Source organism: Chanodichthys erythropterus, chromosome 16, assembly GCF_024489055.1.
Source record: "Chanodichthys erythropterus isolate Z2021 chromosome 16, ASM2448905v1, whole genome shotgun sequence".
Classification (NCBI taxonomy): Eukaryota; Metazoa; Chordata; class Actinopteri; order Cypriniformes; family Xenocyprididae; genus Chanodichthys; species Chanodichthys erythropterus.
The window spans coordinates 12,519,469-12,532,669 of record NC_090236.1 but is presented as its reverse complement, the minus strand read 5'-3'; the positions used below and the strand labels follow the sequence as shown (position 1 = coordinate 12,532,669).

At 34.4% G+C, this 13,201-nt stretch overlaps 1 long non-coding RNA gene across 1 annotated transcript; it reads left to right on the top strand.

The window, feature by feature from the left end:
• Positions 1-7,985: 7,985 nt before the first annotated feature.
• On the top strand, positions 7,986-11,268 carry LOC137003630 (uncharacterized). The gene is made up of 3 exons (XR_010892013.1): positions 7,986-8,005; positions 8,501-8,614; positions 11,151-11,268. It is a non-coding gene; the product is annotated as an uncharacterized lncRNA (long non-coding RNA).
• Positions 11,269-13,201: the final 1,933 nt, after the last annotated feature.

Sequence of the window (13,201 nt, the reverse complement as noted above, 5' to 3'; positions counted from 1 at the left end):
TGATGTTTGCTACATTCAGGAAGTGAACTTTCTTGGAGTAGATAAAATAAAAGGGAGGTCATTTATCTGACTGCTTATATTCATTGATGAAAATGTGTAGTATTATTGAAAATTGAGGATCGAATCGAAACGTTGACATGATAATCGTATCGAATTGAATCTTGAGGCCAGTGATGATTCACATAAGCAGTAGACTGTCAGGTTCGGGTTAGTAGAGTTGACATGTAGTTGCAAAGTTTCTTATTCAGTAAAATGCCTTTTGGGGAGCATCAAAATAAAGTTTTAGCTGATATTAAGTCACTAAGACTAGTTGACGTTTAGTTGCAAAATTATTTAGTAGAATGTCTAAAGTGGACCATGGAAATAAAAATACCCTATAATCTTACTGTATGACAACAATTGACTCAATTGTGTCTGTTTTTATTTTTCCTCATGAATTTAAGATGAAACATTGATATTTAATTAAGAGCTCCATTAAGTGATATTCATTTAATTAAGGCTGTATCGCTGATGTCCATTGTGGTTGCAGAGGTTGATCATAATAATCTATTGTTCGTTAAAGGGATTCCCAGGCTTCATGCATACATTCACACACACACACACACACACACACACACACACACACACACACACACATAGCAATCTGGGTGTGTATTTGTGTGTGTTGCAGAACTGAAAAGCATTGCAAAACTTTTACATTCCACACACCGCACCTGTCAAACCCGCTCACTTGCATTGTTTTTACGCTTGAGAGGAGAATTCAGGAGAAGCTTTAGTGCACAAATGCGTAACTGGTTTTCTGATGCATTTCCGTAATCAGACCCAATACGATGTAATATCCTGCATGTTTGTGTGTCTTATACGCAACTAATCCATCATCGGTCCAGGAGGTTTCAGATCGGGCTTGTCACACATCCAATGCTGTTAAGCGTTTGCATGAGGAAATATTATTAAATAATTGTTCTCATAACTCGGGAGCAGCTATGACTTTGAATGACAGCTGATTTATGATGAGGGGTTGATGAAATAAGGCCCTTCTTTGCCTGTTTACATGGGTGGTGAGGACTGTAGTGTTGAAAGATTTAAGTTGTGTGACATGCATTTTAAAAGTGTCATTTTTTGTTCAGAAGCATTCCTTTATTATTTACCTCTTGCAGTTTAGACAGGAGGGGTGTGTATTGAAGGACAGGTGGATTATATTTAGTATACAGTAAAAATGTGGCTGTCATTTTGAGCTGTTTTTAACATGAGAGCGTCTCTGGGAATTCTTCAAGCTAATAACTTGTCCAGATTGATGTATTTAGAAGTCACTGAAGAAATTTCTCAGCATTCTTTCTCCGATTTTCGAAAGGTCATAGGTCATTTTCTGACGTGTACTGAACACCAAAATAAGGATGTAAATGTGTGCAAGAAAAAAGCAACCCTATAATTTCAGAGCGAGGTATGAAGAGTCCCATATACAAAAAAGTTACCATAGTAGCCACCAAAATACCACTTTTACAACCCTATAAAGCCTGAGAAAAGTCAGAAAAATCTAAGGTTTATTGAAACTTAAAATATTTTTAAAAAAGAAAACAAGTTTGCATATGTGCTTTGGATAATCAAAGAGGACAAAAACACCTCAGTTTTATTCAGAGGCCCAAACTGAGAAAAAAAGTGCCGTTTGATGCATTTGCTGATATGCTAAAAATGAAGATGAAATTCCGATAATAATGTAAATCAAAGAGGTCTTTATAACAGTATAGCTGACTACTTTAAAATAAAATGCATATAAATATCAGTCGTCGCTCTAGATCCGCCAATAATATCTTAGTAAGATGAGTAGACTAAGTATTTAATTGCTTCGTTATGATCAAAGCTCTGTAGTTTTAAATAATGCAATGCAATAACATAATGATTGAGAGATTAACGAATAAACCTTCCTAAAAACTGTGTTTTGTGCATGTGTCTATTAAAGAGGAGCTATTATGCCCATTTTAAAGTCTTGATTGTGTTTTTGGCTCTACTAGAACAGGTTTTCATGCTTGAATGTTGATTATTTTCCACATATTCTCTATTGTTGCAGCTCCTCTCTTCCCAGTCTGTCAGTAACGCTCTGTTTAGTTAAGCCCCTCCTTCTGAAAGGCACAATGTGCTCTGATTGGTCAACACAGCAGTGTGTTGTGATTGGTGTTTGGGAAATGCCACACCTCTTACCATAACCGGCAGTTTCAACACACTACTAACTAACTCAACCAGGCCCCGCCCCTTTATTCTGTGCATGAATTATTTAAATGAGGAATATTGTGACGTGTTCGTTCCTGGAAGAAAACTCAAGACTACAATAGAGACGTTTTAGAGAGTTCAGAAACACTGACATTGATGTAGAGAAAAACTCCCACCGAAGGGACTTTTTCATGCTCAAACAGCAACATTACACATTAAAGAAAGCTGAACATGTAAAAAAGCATAATAGGAGTCCTTTAAGGAAACCTATTTGACTGGAGGATTCCACAGGTCAAAGGTCAGTGTGTTTAACAGAGATAAAGTCGACTGTACGTGTTCAGGCGCTCACACATACTCGTGCACGATTAAACACCAGCGTTTGGTCAGGAGATCTTTTATTCTGGGCTCAGGTGGGAAGCAGCAGGTCCTCGTGGCCGTCGTTCTGTCACATCAGGACCAAGTGTCACGGTATGAGAGTCTGATAGTAGAAACGGATCAGTCTTAGTCATGAGGTGACGCCGCTCATGTAGTGCAGCCGGTCAATGTGCAACCCGACGGAAACGGAGGCGCCAGTCCTGTGATTAAGATCTATTGACTTCTTAAAGAATTTATTAATCTTAGTTAATGTTAATCTCAACATTTAAAACATTGTAAAAATCAAAAGTTAATATTTTTTAATGAACCTGAACTAACATGAACTAACAATTGAACAAACTTCAGCAAAGATTAATACATACTGTAATATAAATCAGTAAATGTTAGTAAATTGCATTAACTAATGTTAACTAACATAACTAACAAGTTCATATTTTTGTTTGAGCATTCATTCATTTGTGCTAATGTTGAGGAATCCAGTTTATTTTATATGAGGGAGTGTTTGGATGCAGTTAGTAATTAGCATAATTTAGTCCACTATGTCCTTTTATGGACTTCCCACACAACTGCTCCTGTATTCAAAATGCAACACTTTTCATAGATTTCATGTGGTCGACAACTTTTTTTTTAATACAAAACCAATTCCAGACAAAACCGTTTTTGTAATAATAATTAAAAAATATTTGAAATTCTATGTATATATATTTCCCAGTCTATCAGTAACACAACTATGAAGCCCCTCCTGCTCTGATTAGTCAGCTGGAGCAGTGTGTTGTGATTGGTCAAGCGCTTCATGCGTGTTTGGGAAATGCCATGCCCCTTACCATCACCGCCACTTTCAACACACTACTAACTTACTCAAGGTTACCCCACTCCTTTATTGTGCATATGCCTTAGGCAGGAAATTATTTAAATGAGGAATATTGTGACATTTTCATTCCTGTAAGAAAACTAATTAGCATAATTTATGCTACCATGTCCATATATGGAGTTTCCACACAACTGCTTCTGTATTCAAAACACTTTTAAATAGCTTTCATGGACACTTAATTAAAAAAAAAAAAAAAAAAATATATATATATATATATATATATATATATATATATATATATATATATATATATATATATATATATATATATATATATAATTTATGTACACACATTTTGGATTACACATTACATTAAAAGGCCAAAAAGAGTTATTTTGCACACATTTATTCTACAGATTACAGTATGTTTTAAAAGACAATACTATTTCAGTGTTTCATGTTTATTTTAATGCGTTACTCAATGTTTCTTTGTCATAAATTGTGAAGTTTACTAGCATTTTCTGAGTGGCAGTTGTTTAAAGAATAAACTTCAGTTGAGTTTTATCCAAAATTTAGTGCAAACTTATTGATTTGTGGTTTATGTATAAAAACAATCACAGTCTGTGGTAAAGAGCTGAAGTCTTTAAGGTTTGATTTTACTCCTGAGACAGTAACTCACACACCTCTCACCAGGTAACACGCCGCCCCCAGGCTCAGACGTCTGTCCCGGGCCGCTGTGGGCCTCTCGGAGCCCAGGACGGGTCTCTCCTGCTGGGCTCTTCGCTCAGGACAATGACCACCGGACCTGAATGAGGTCAGACTTTACACACACACACAATGAATGTTCCCTGCAGAGGCATTGAGTCCAACAACAACAACATCACGACACAATGGGCTCAACTCTCTCTCTCTTACACTTACCTTCTCTTTTCTCTGTCTCTCACCCTTTCTCTTTCTTTCTATACCTGTTCTTTCTCTACCCGTTTTATCTATAGGTATATGTGATCTAATTCTCTCCCCCACTTTCTATTTTATATATTTTTTTTTTATATATATATATATATATATTTTTTTTTGTGCATTGAATTGTAATTTCCATACTTTCCATTGATGCAATTTTATATAAAGATTATAGATTTCTTTCATAGTCATCTGCCGTTTCTGCATTATTGCACGTTTGACTGTTTGAGCTGCTCATATCAGGCTAATGGAGGCCTGCAGTTGTCAATTATACAATAATGAAGGCGAGAGATAGAGATGGAGATAGGATGAGTATTTAGGACACGGTATCAAGATAAGCCTGACAGTGCTGCTGATAGTGGCTTGTTTCTCTGGGCATCGGTCAGTGTTTGGTGGAGTGTTTTGGTACTGAAATCTGGGTTTGTTTTGGAGGACTGAGCTGTTGTGGATTTGAAAGCAGGTTAAAGCTCATCTATTTAACCTCAACCTTCTGCGTCCTTCAGGATTACAGTCTTTGTTTAGAAGTTCTGCATTTGTTTAGAGCAGACAATGGAGAATCAGGAATATGAGACGAGGGACATGTGAAATAAGACTGTCCATCACTGACTGTCATAACAAGAAAGCTCATTACAGCTGGAATAACTGGACAGACAAAACTTGTTTTTAGTTTCTTTGTTTTCCCAACATGTCCATCACAAACTTAGGTGAACTACGTGAACATTTATTAATAAGCAATTTAAAAAATGTTTTTTTCAGTATTTTTTAACAATAGTTAAACAAATGGTAAAATAAAACTACTCCGCAAGTTTGGTTAAACATTCAATCCAACCGCTGGGTTAGTCCATATTTAACCCAACTTGGCTTATTTTTAACCCAGCATTTTTAGAGTGTGCATTATATATATTATATATATTATTTGTATAATAATTTTATTCATCAAATAAATATAAACATGAGAATAAATAATATTTTTTTTATTTTAAGCAATATGTAAATGAATTTTTTTTTATATTAATATAAAATTAAATAAATGTAAAGGTAAAAGTAAATAAATAATTCTAGAATAGAATAATTAGAATTAATAATTCTAGAATAATTCTAGAATATATATATATATATATATATATATATATATTATATATATATATATATATATATATATATATATATATATATATATATATATATTATATATTATATATAATAAAATTTATATTATTTGTATAATAATTTTACTCATCAAATATGAACAAATAAATAATAGATAATAAATAATAAATAATATATCAAATAAATAATAATAATAATATAATAATAATAGATAAAATAAATTTATTTTAAGTGATATGTAAATGAAAAAAAAATGATATTAATATAAATTAAAATATTATATTATAAAATTGAATAAATAAATAAATAAATAAATATAAAAGTAAAAGTAAATAAATAATTCTTAATTAAAACAATTCTTTAGGATTAGTGTTTGATTTTATCTAGTTTAGTCTAAGTTATGTCCTCATGTGCCGTAAATATGTGAGTAAGTGTGTTTAAACTGTATTTCTTTCTGCAGTTAAAGTCTTATTGATCAAGATGTGGCATCGGTCCAAAATAAACAGCGACTGTCAGTGATGTTTGGACTTGTATTTTATTTTCTTGGAAATTGAGACAAGATAAGATGACATTAAATGCTTAAGTCAGTTCTGCCTGCATGACGTCTGTGCCACTGATTCAAATAAAATATTTAATTATTGAGTAAGAAAATGTTTTTCAAGTGTAGCAAGGTGACGTTACCTGATTATTGAGCTCGACTGCCAGTGTGTGTGTGTGTGTGTGTGTGTGTGTGTGTGTGTGTGTGTGTGCTCATGTAACATGCATGGGATAATAAGAAAAGAATAGCAAGAAACAAAGGAAAAGAGAAACATTTGGTGCTGTGCATTATATTACATGGGAATGAGGACAGAGGGAAAATTATCCTGTACAGAACGCTGCGTCTCCAGAGACAGAGAGAGAGTTTGCATGAGACTCTAGGGACACTTCAGAGATCAGTTTGTTGTTGGAGAACAGAGGAAGTGACCATCCGTGTGTCTCCTTTACTTCAGTGCAGTAATCATATCTAAACGCTTACAAAAGCCTCACAGCTGTGACGTCAGGACGAGGGCTTCCTCCAGGTGTTTGGTTTCCCCACACAAATGCTTCTGAAGCTCGGGACACTGACCTCCTCAAGAGCGTATAGTGTGATATATAGCTTCTCTTTATGACACTCAACACGAGGTGAACTAGATATGATGAACTATATAAACCAAATCTTCTATCTATCTATCTATCTATCTATCTATCTATCTATCTATCTATCTATCTATCTATCTATCTATCTATCTATCTATCTATCTATCTATCTATCTATCTATCTATCTATCTATCTAAAATAATTTATTTATTTTAATAATTATTTATTTTGTTTTATTTATTTATTTATTTTCAAAATAACTTTTTTTATTTCCAAAATATGTTTGTTTATTTTCCCAAATAACGTGTTATTTATTTATTTATTTCCAAAACATCTTTTATTTATTTATTTATGTATTTCCAAAATAGATTTGTTTATTTATTCCCAATAACTTTATTTATTTGTTTTTTGTTTGGATCTATTTATTTATTTATTTATCTATAGTGTATTCATTTAGCAACGGAAGAGGATTAGGGCCAAGCAATAATAAAAAAATAAAACCATCTTGAGATTAAAGTTGTTAAATTTCGAGAAAAAAACTCTTTAAATTTCGAGAAAAAAGTCGAAATAAAATGTTGAGAATAAACTCATTAAATTACAAGAATGTTCGTAATTTAACGAATTTGTTCTCGTAATTTAAAAACTTTTTTTTCATAATTTAATGACTTTATTTTCAACATTTTATGTCGACTTTTTTCTCGAAATTTAACAACTTTTTTCTCATAATTTAATTAATTTGTTCTTGTAATTTAATGACTTTTTTCTCGTAATTTAATTACTTTATTCTCAACATTTTATCTCAACCCTTTTCTCGAAATTTAACGAGTTTTTTCTCAAAATTTAACAACTTTAATCTCGAGATGGTTTTATTTTTTTATTATTGCTTGGCCCTAATCCTCTTCCGTATTTAGCAGACACTTTTTTCCAAAGAATTTATTTATTTAGCCTATTTTTGCTTGACTATTTATTGTTTATTATTATTACTTTTTTTTGTTGATGAAATTATATTCAGTATTCAGTATTGTGGTGCTACTAATATTGTTGGCTTCTTATGATAATAAGTTGTTTAAGTCACTTTGAATAAAAGTGTTTTCTACATGAATAAAAGTAATGTGAAAAAAACTGTGTTCTTTCTTTAAGTGCTGTCACACTGTAAAAAAGAATTGTTGGTTTAACTTAAAAAAGTAAGTTACCTGGTTGCCTTAAAATTTTGAGTTCATTGAAATGAAAAATTGAGTCAATAAAATGAAGGCGATTGATTTAATCAGCAGAAACTCAAGTTGTGTTATCTGAACCAAATACATTTTTTTACAGTGCAGCAGATTATAACGGCGTGTTTGAAGTGCTGGAGATGTTTCACAGGATGTGTTTTAGGAACGGCGTGACAGAAGATCCCTGAGCAATCACAGAAGATTCACATAATTACTGTAAGAGCGTTTGGTTTCATCTGGCCATGCATGTTGAGACAAGACACTTCTGCTAATTACCGGTGTGTTGCATAACCAGCTGGATAACCAAAGAGATTGTCATTTTTTTTGCACGGGTGAACGTTTGTGCCCAGAGGAGCATTTTATTGCTCTGTTGTAGCTGAATAATTATCATACAGTAAAAGTAGAGATCTGTAGAAAGCAGCTCAGATTTGACACATTATCCCTTCTGTAACTCTATAGGAGAAACGTGAGATTGCTGAGGAATTCTTTCTCAGGAGAAACATACTAAAGACTTGTTAATTATTCACATTTCTGTCTTAAGTAAGTAAGCGAGCGAATGAAGGTTGTTTTCTGTCCTACATGTGACTGTTGTGTTTGTGTATTGTTGACGTGTGAATCATAACACCACATGTGATGGTCGTGTGATTATGTTCATTGTCTGCTGTAACTCTCAGTCATTTACATAAATAAATGAAGTGTGTGTTTTCACAGCGAGGCTCATTCTCGCGCTGCTCTGGATGTGTGTGATGCAGATTCACGCTCCATTAAGGGCTGTTAAGGGCCGTCTCTTGATCTGTGAAGCACTTCAAAGGTGTGAAGAAGAGTGTGAGTGCGATTCAACTCTATAATTACACTTAAACACAGTAGCTGAAGAGAGATTAGATAACATCTAACCTCAGAGCCCCCTCACACACACACACACACACACACACAAAGAGCTTTAAATGAGGAATAATCACAGACTTTTACTGTTTATGTAAAGCTAATTATAATAATTTAGAGAGAACTTATTTTGCAATTAAATGCATTTTTTACCATTAAAAATATATTATTGTATTTGATTAAAACTGTTTACCCAATGTCTGTAGTGAAATATGTATATTGCATTAATATTTAAGTAAAATATTTTTTTGTTTAATACACAACACTGTCATTTCTTTTTATCTTTTAAAAGAATATTATAAATTTAATATTGCAAATAAGATGTCTACATCATAAGATCTTTTTTAGGTTTTAGTTTAGTTAATCTACAACACATGAACACATTTAGTTAATCTACAACACATAACATGTGATAACGCAGTGAAACATGCCAAATTGTGCTAATTTACGTCATTTTTGGCCAAGCTGTCATACAAAGAAATTATGAACACTTAATTTCAAAAACAAGAGAAAACCAGCAAAATGCAAATTGAGGCACCATTAAATATAGATGGATGGATAAATTAATGAGTGGATGAATGGATGGGAGGATGAATGGGTGGGAGGATGAATAGATAAATAGATGGATGGATGGATGGATGGATGGGAGGGTGGATGGGTGGATGGTAGATGGATGAATGGATGGATGAATAAATGGATGAGTGGATGGATGAATGAATGAATGAATAAATGAATGAATGGATAGATGATGGATGGATGAGTGGATGAATAGATAAATAGATGGATGGATGAATGGATGATGGATGGGTAGATAGATGGATGAATGGATGAATAGATAAATTGATGGATGGATGGGTGGATGAATGGATAAATGAATGAATGAATTATTAATGAATGGATGGGAGGATGAATGGGTGGGAGGATGAATAGATAAATTGATGGATGGATGGATGGATGGGAGGGTGGATGGTAGATGGATGAATGGATGGATGGATAAATGGATGAGTGGATGGATGGATGAATGAATGAATGAATAAATGAATAAATGAATGAATGGATAGATGATGGATGGATGAGTGTATGAATAGAAAAATAGATGGATGAATGGATGATGGATGGATGAGTGGATGAATAGATAAATAGATGGATGGATGAATGGATGATGGATGGGTAAATAGATGGATGAATGGATGAATAGATAAATGGATGGATGGATGGGTGGATGAATGGATAAATGAATGAATGAATTATTAATGAATGAATGAATGAATGAATGAATGAATGAATGAATGAATGAATGAATGAATGAATGAATGAACAGGTGGATGGATGGATGGATGGATGGATGGGTTGGTGGATGAATGGATAAATGAATGAATGAATTATTAATGGATGGATGGATGAGTGGATGAATAGATAAATAGATGGATGGATGAATGGATGATGGATGGGTAGATAGATGGATGAATGGATGAATAGATAAATGGATGGATGGATGGGTGGATGAATGGATAAATGAATGAATGAATTATTAATGAATGGATGGATGGATGATAGATGAATGAATGAATGAATGAATGAATGAACAGGTGGATGGATGGATGGGTTGGTGGATGAATGGATAAATGAATGAATGAATTATTAATGGATGGATGGATGGATGGATGGATGGATGGGAGGATGGATGGGTGGATGGGTAGATGATAGATGGATGAGTGGATGGATGGATGATAGATGAATGAATGAATGAATGAATGAATGGATGGATGGATGGATGAATGGATAAATGGATGGATGAATGAATTAATGAATGGATAGATGATGGATGGATGATAGATGAATGAATGAATGAATGAATGAATGAATGGATGGATGGATGGATGAATGGATAAATGGATGGATGAATGAATTAATGAATGGATAGATGATGGATGGATGGATGGATGGATGGATGGTTGGATGGATGGATAAATGAATGAATGAATTATTAATGGATGGATGGATGGATGGATGGATGGATGGATGGATGGATGGATGGATGGATGGATGGATGGATGAATGAATGAATGGATGGATGGATGGGAGGATGGATGGATGGATGGGAGGATGGATGGATGGGTGGATGGATGGATGATAGATGGATGAGTGGATGGGTGGATGATAGATGAATGAATGAATGAATGAATGAATGAATGAATGAATGAATGAATGAATGAATGAATGAATGAATGGGTGGGTGGATAGATCGATGAATGGATGAATAGATAAATATATGGATGGATGGTTGGATGTATGAATGGATGAATGTATGGATGGATGATAGATGGGTGAATGAATGAATGAATGAATGAATGAATGGATGGCTTAGTGTTAACATTATTGTAAATATGAAAAGAGATTTTTTTTATGTTCTGGTGGTATGTGTTTGTTTGTATTCAGTATTTGTTTTTCAGTTTCCCAGTTGTCATTTCCTTCATAGTTTTTCCGCCTCACAGACCGTTTCTTTGGCATCTACAGCCACAAAAGCCTTTTCAGTCTGTTTGGAGCCGCTCTCACACATCAGCCCACAACAGTGCAGTTCTGTTGGAGACCTTTAGGGCTGTTTGGATTTTCAGAGCCGGACACGGTGATGAACTGCTGCGTTACTCCTGCAATACCACACTAGAGGGATTCCAGTGCCGGTGTTTACTCTACAGGGGACAAATGGTGTATTGAGCGCAAGGCAAGCACTGAATGAACTCATTCTGTTCATTTCTTCACCATTTACACACACACACACACACACCACTTCAAGAAAATAACTCTGTTAATGGCTTCAGAAAATTCAAGACCTCTGCATGCGCACACACACACACACACACACACACACACACACACACACACACACACACACACACACACACACACACACACACACACACACACACACACACAGCTGGTGTGTTTTTAACATATACTGAATGTTTGAAATTTTTGAGAAGCCATTGAATTTCTATAAATATTGTTTTAGTTTAAGCTGTTGAATAGACGAAAAGCCTCAGGTAATTTCAGTGCTCTCAAACTATTTAAGGCATTTTTACAACTAATTCCAGTGTGTTTAATGTATAATATACAGGAGCATCTTGCAAGTTTAATTAGTAAATCACATTGATTTGCTCTTTCTTACAGAGATGCTGATCATTTTAGACATCACATCGGAAAGAAAGAAGTAGTGAAGTGTGTGACTTTAAAGCAGCTGAGGTCGTTTTCTGACCGGCTCTTCAGAGATGTGTTGTCAAATGCATGAAAAATGTGCATGCGAAAAGAAAGAAGATGAAATGAGATATGAGTATTTGTGTTCAGATGTTTTCTAGAAGCCCTAAAGCTCTTTTCTATTTTAGCTCTTTATTTTTAGGCCTCCACGTACAATAACAAGTGCAGTCTGACGGACCATCATGTTTTAATCATACGATGCCACAAATTTGATCACTTTCCTCCCCTCAAAACACAAACACACACTCACACGCATCACAAAAGCCACGCTCATTTCATCTCATCACACACTGTATAATTACGCAGAAAACATTTATTTTTAGTAATTTGAGTAAGTGGCCTTGGGAGAATCAGGCCCGAAACACACTTAGAGTAAATTAAAGCAGAGTCAAGCTCCATTTTGCATGCTATTCTGATCCAAAATGTGTTTGATTGTAATGCATAACGCATGTTAGGACTGATGCATGCTGCATTTTTAACATGTATGCAGAAGCACATTACATTGCATGCTTAAAGTGCCCTATTTTTTTTAAAGGTTCCTAATTTTGTTTTGGAGTCTCCTACAATAGATTTACATGCATCCAAGGTCAACAAACATTTTAATTTGATCATATTTTCATATATTTATTCATTGCAGCATCAGCTCTTTTCTCTCAGTGTCAAGGATTCGTTGTCTCTAAACCCCGCCTTTCTGAGAGCCTGCTCTGCTCTGATTGGTCAGATGGCCCAGTCTGTTGTGATTGGTCTACACACACTACAACCCTAATTCTGGAAAAGTTGGGACGTTTTTTAAATTTGAATAAAATGAAAACTAAAAGACTTTCAAATCACATGAGCCAATATTTTATTCACAATAGAACAAAGATAACCTAACAAATGTTTAAATTGAGAAATTTTACAATTTTATGCACAAAATAAGCTCATTTCAAATTTGATGCCTGCTACAGGTCTCAAAATAGTTGGGACGGGGGCATGTTTACCATGGTGTAGCATCTCCTTTTCGTTTGAAGATGTCTGGGCATCAAGGTTATGAGTTTCTGGAGTTTTGGTGTTGGAATTTGGTCCCATTCTTGCCTGATATAGGAAGAGTTTGTGGTCGTCTTTGACTTATTTTTCGGATCTTTTCTCTCTTTGAAACAGTCCATTATAAATGAGCCTTGGCCCACAGGACACGACGCCGCTTCTGGACCATGTTCACATTTGGCTTCCTTTTTGCATGATAGAGCTTTAGTTGGCATCTGCAGATGGCACGGCGGATTGTGTTTACCGACAGTGGTT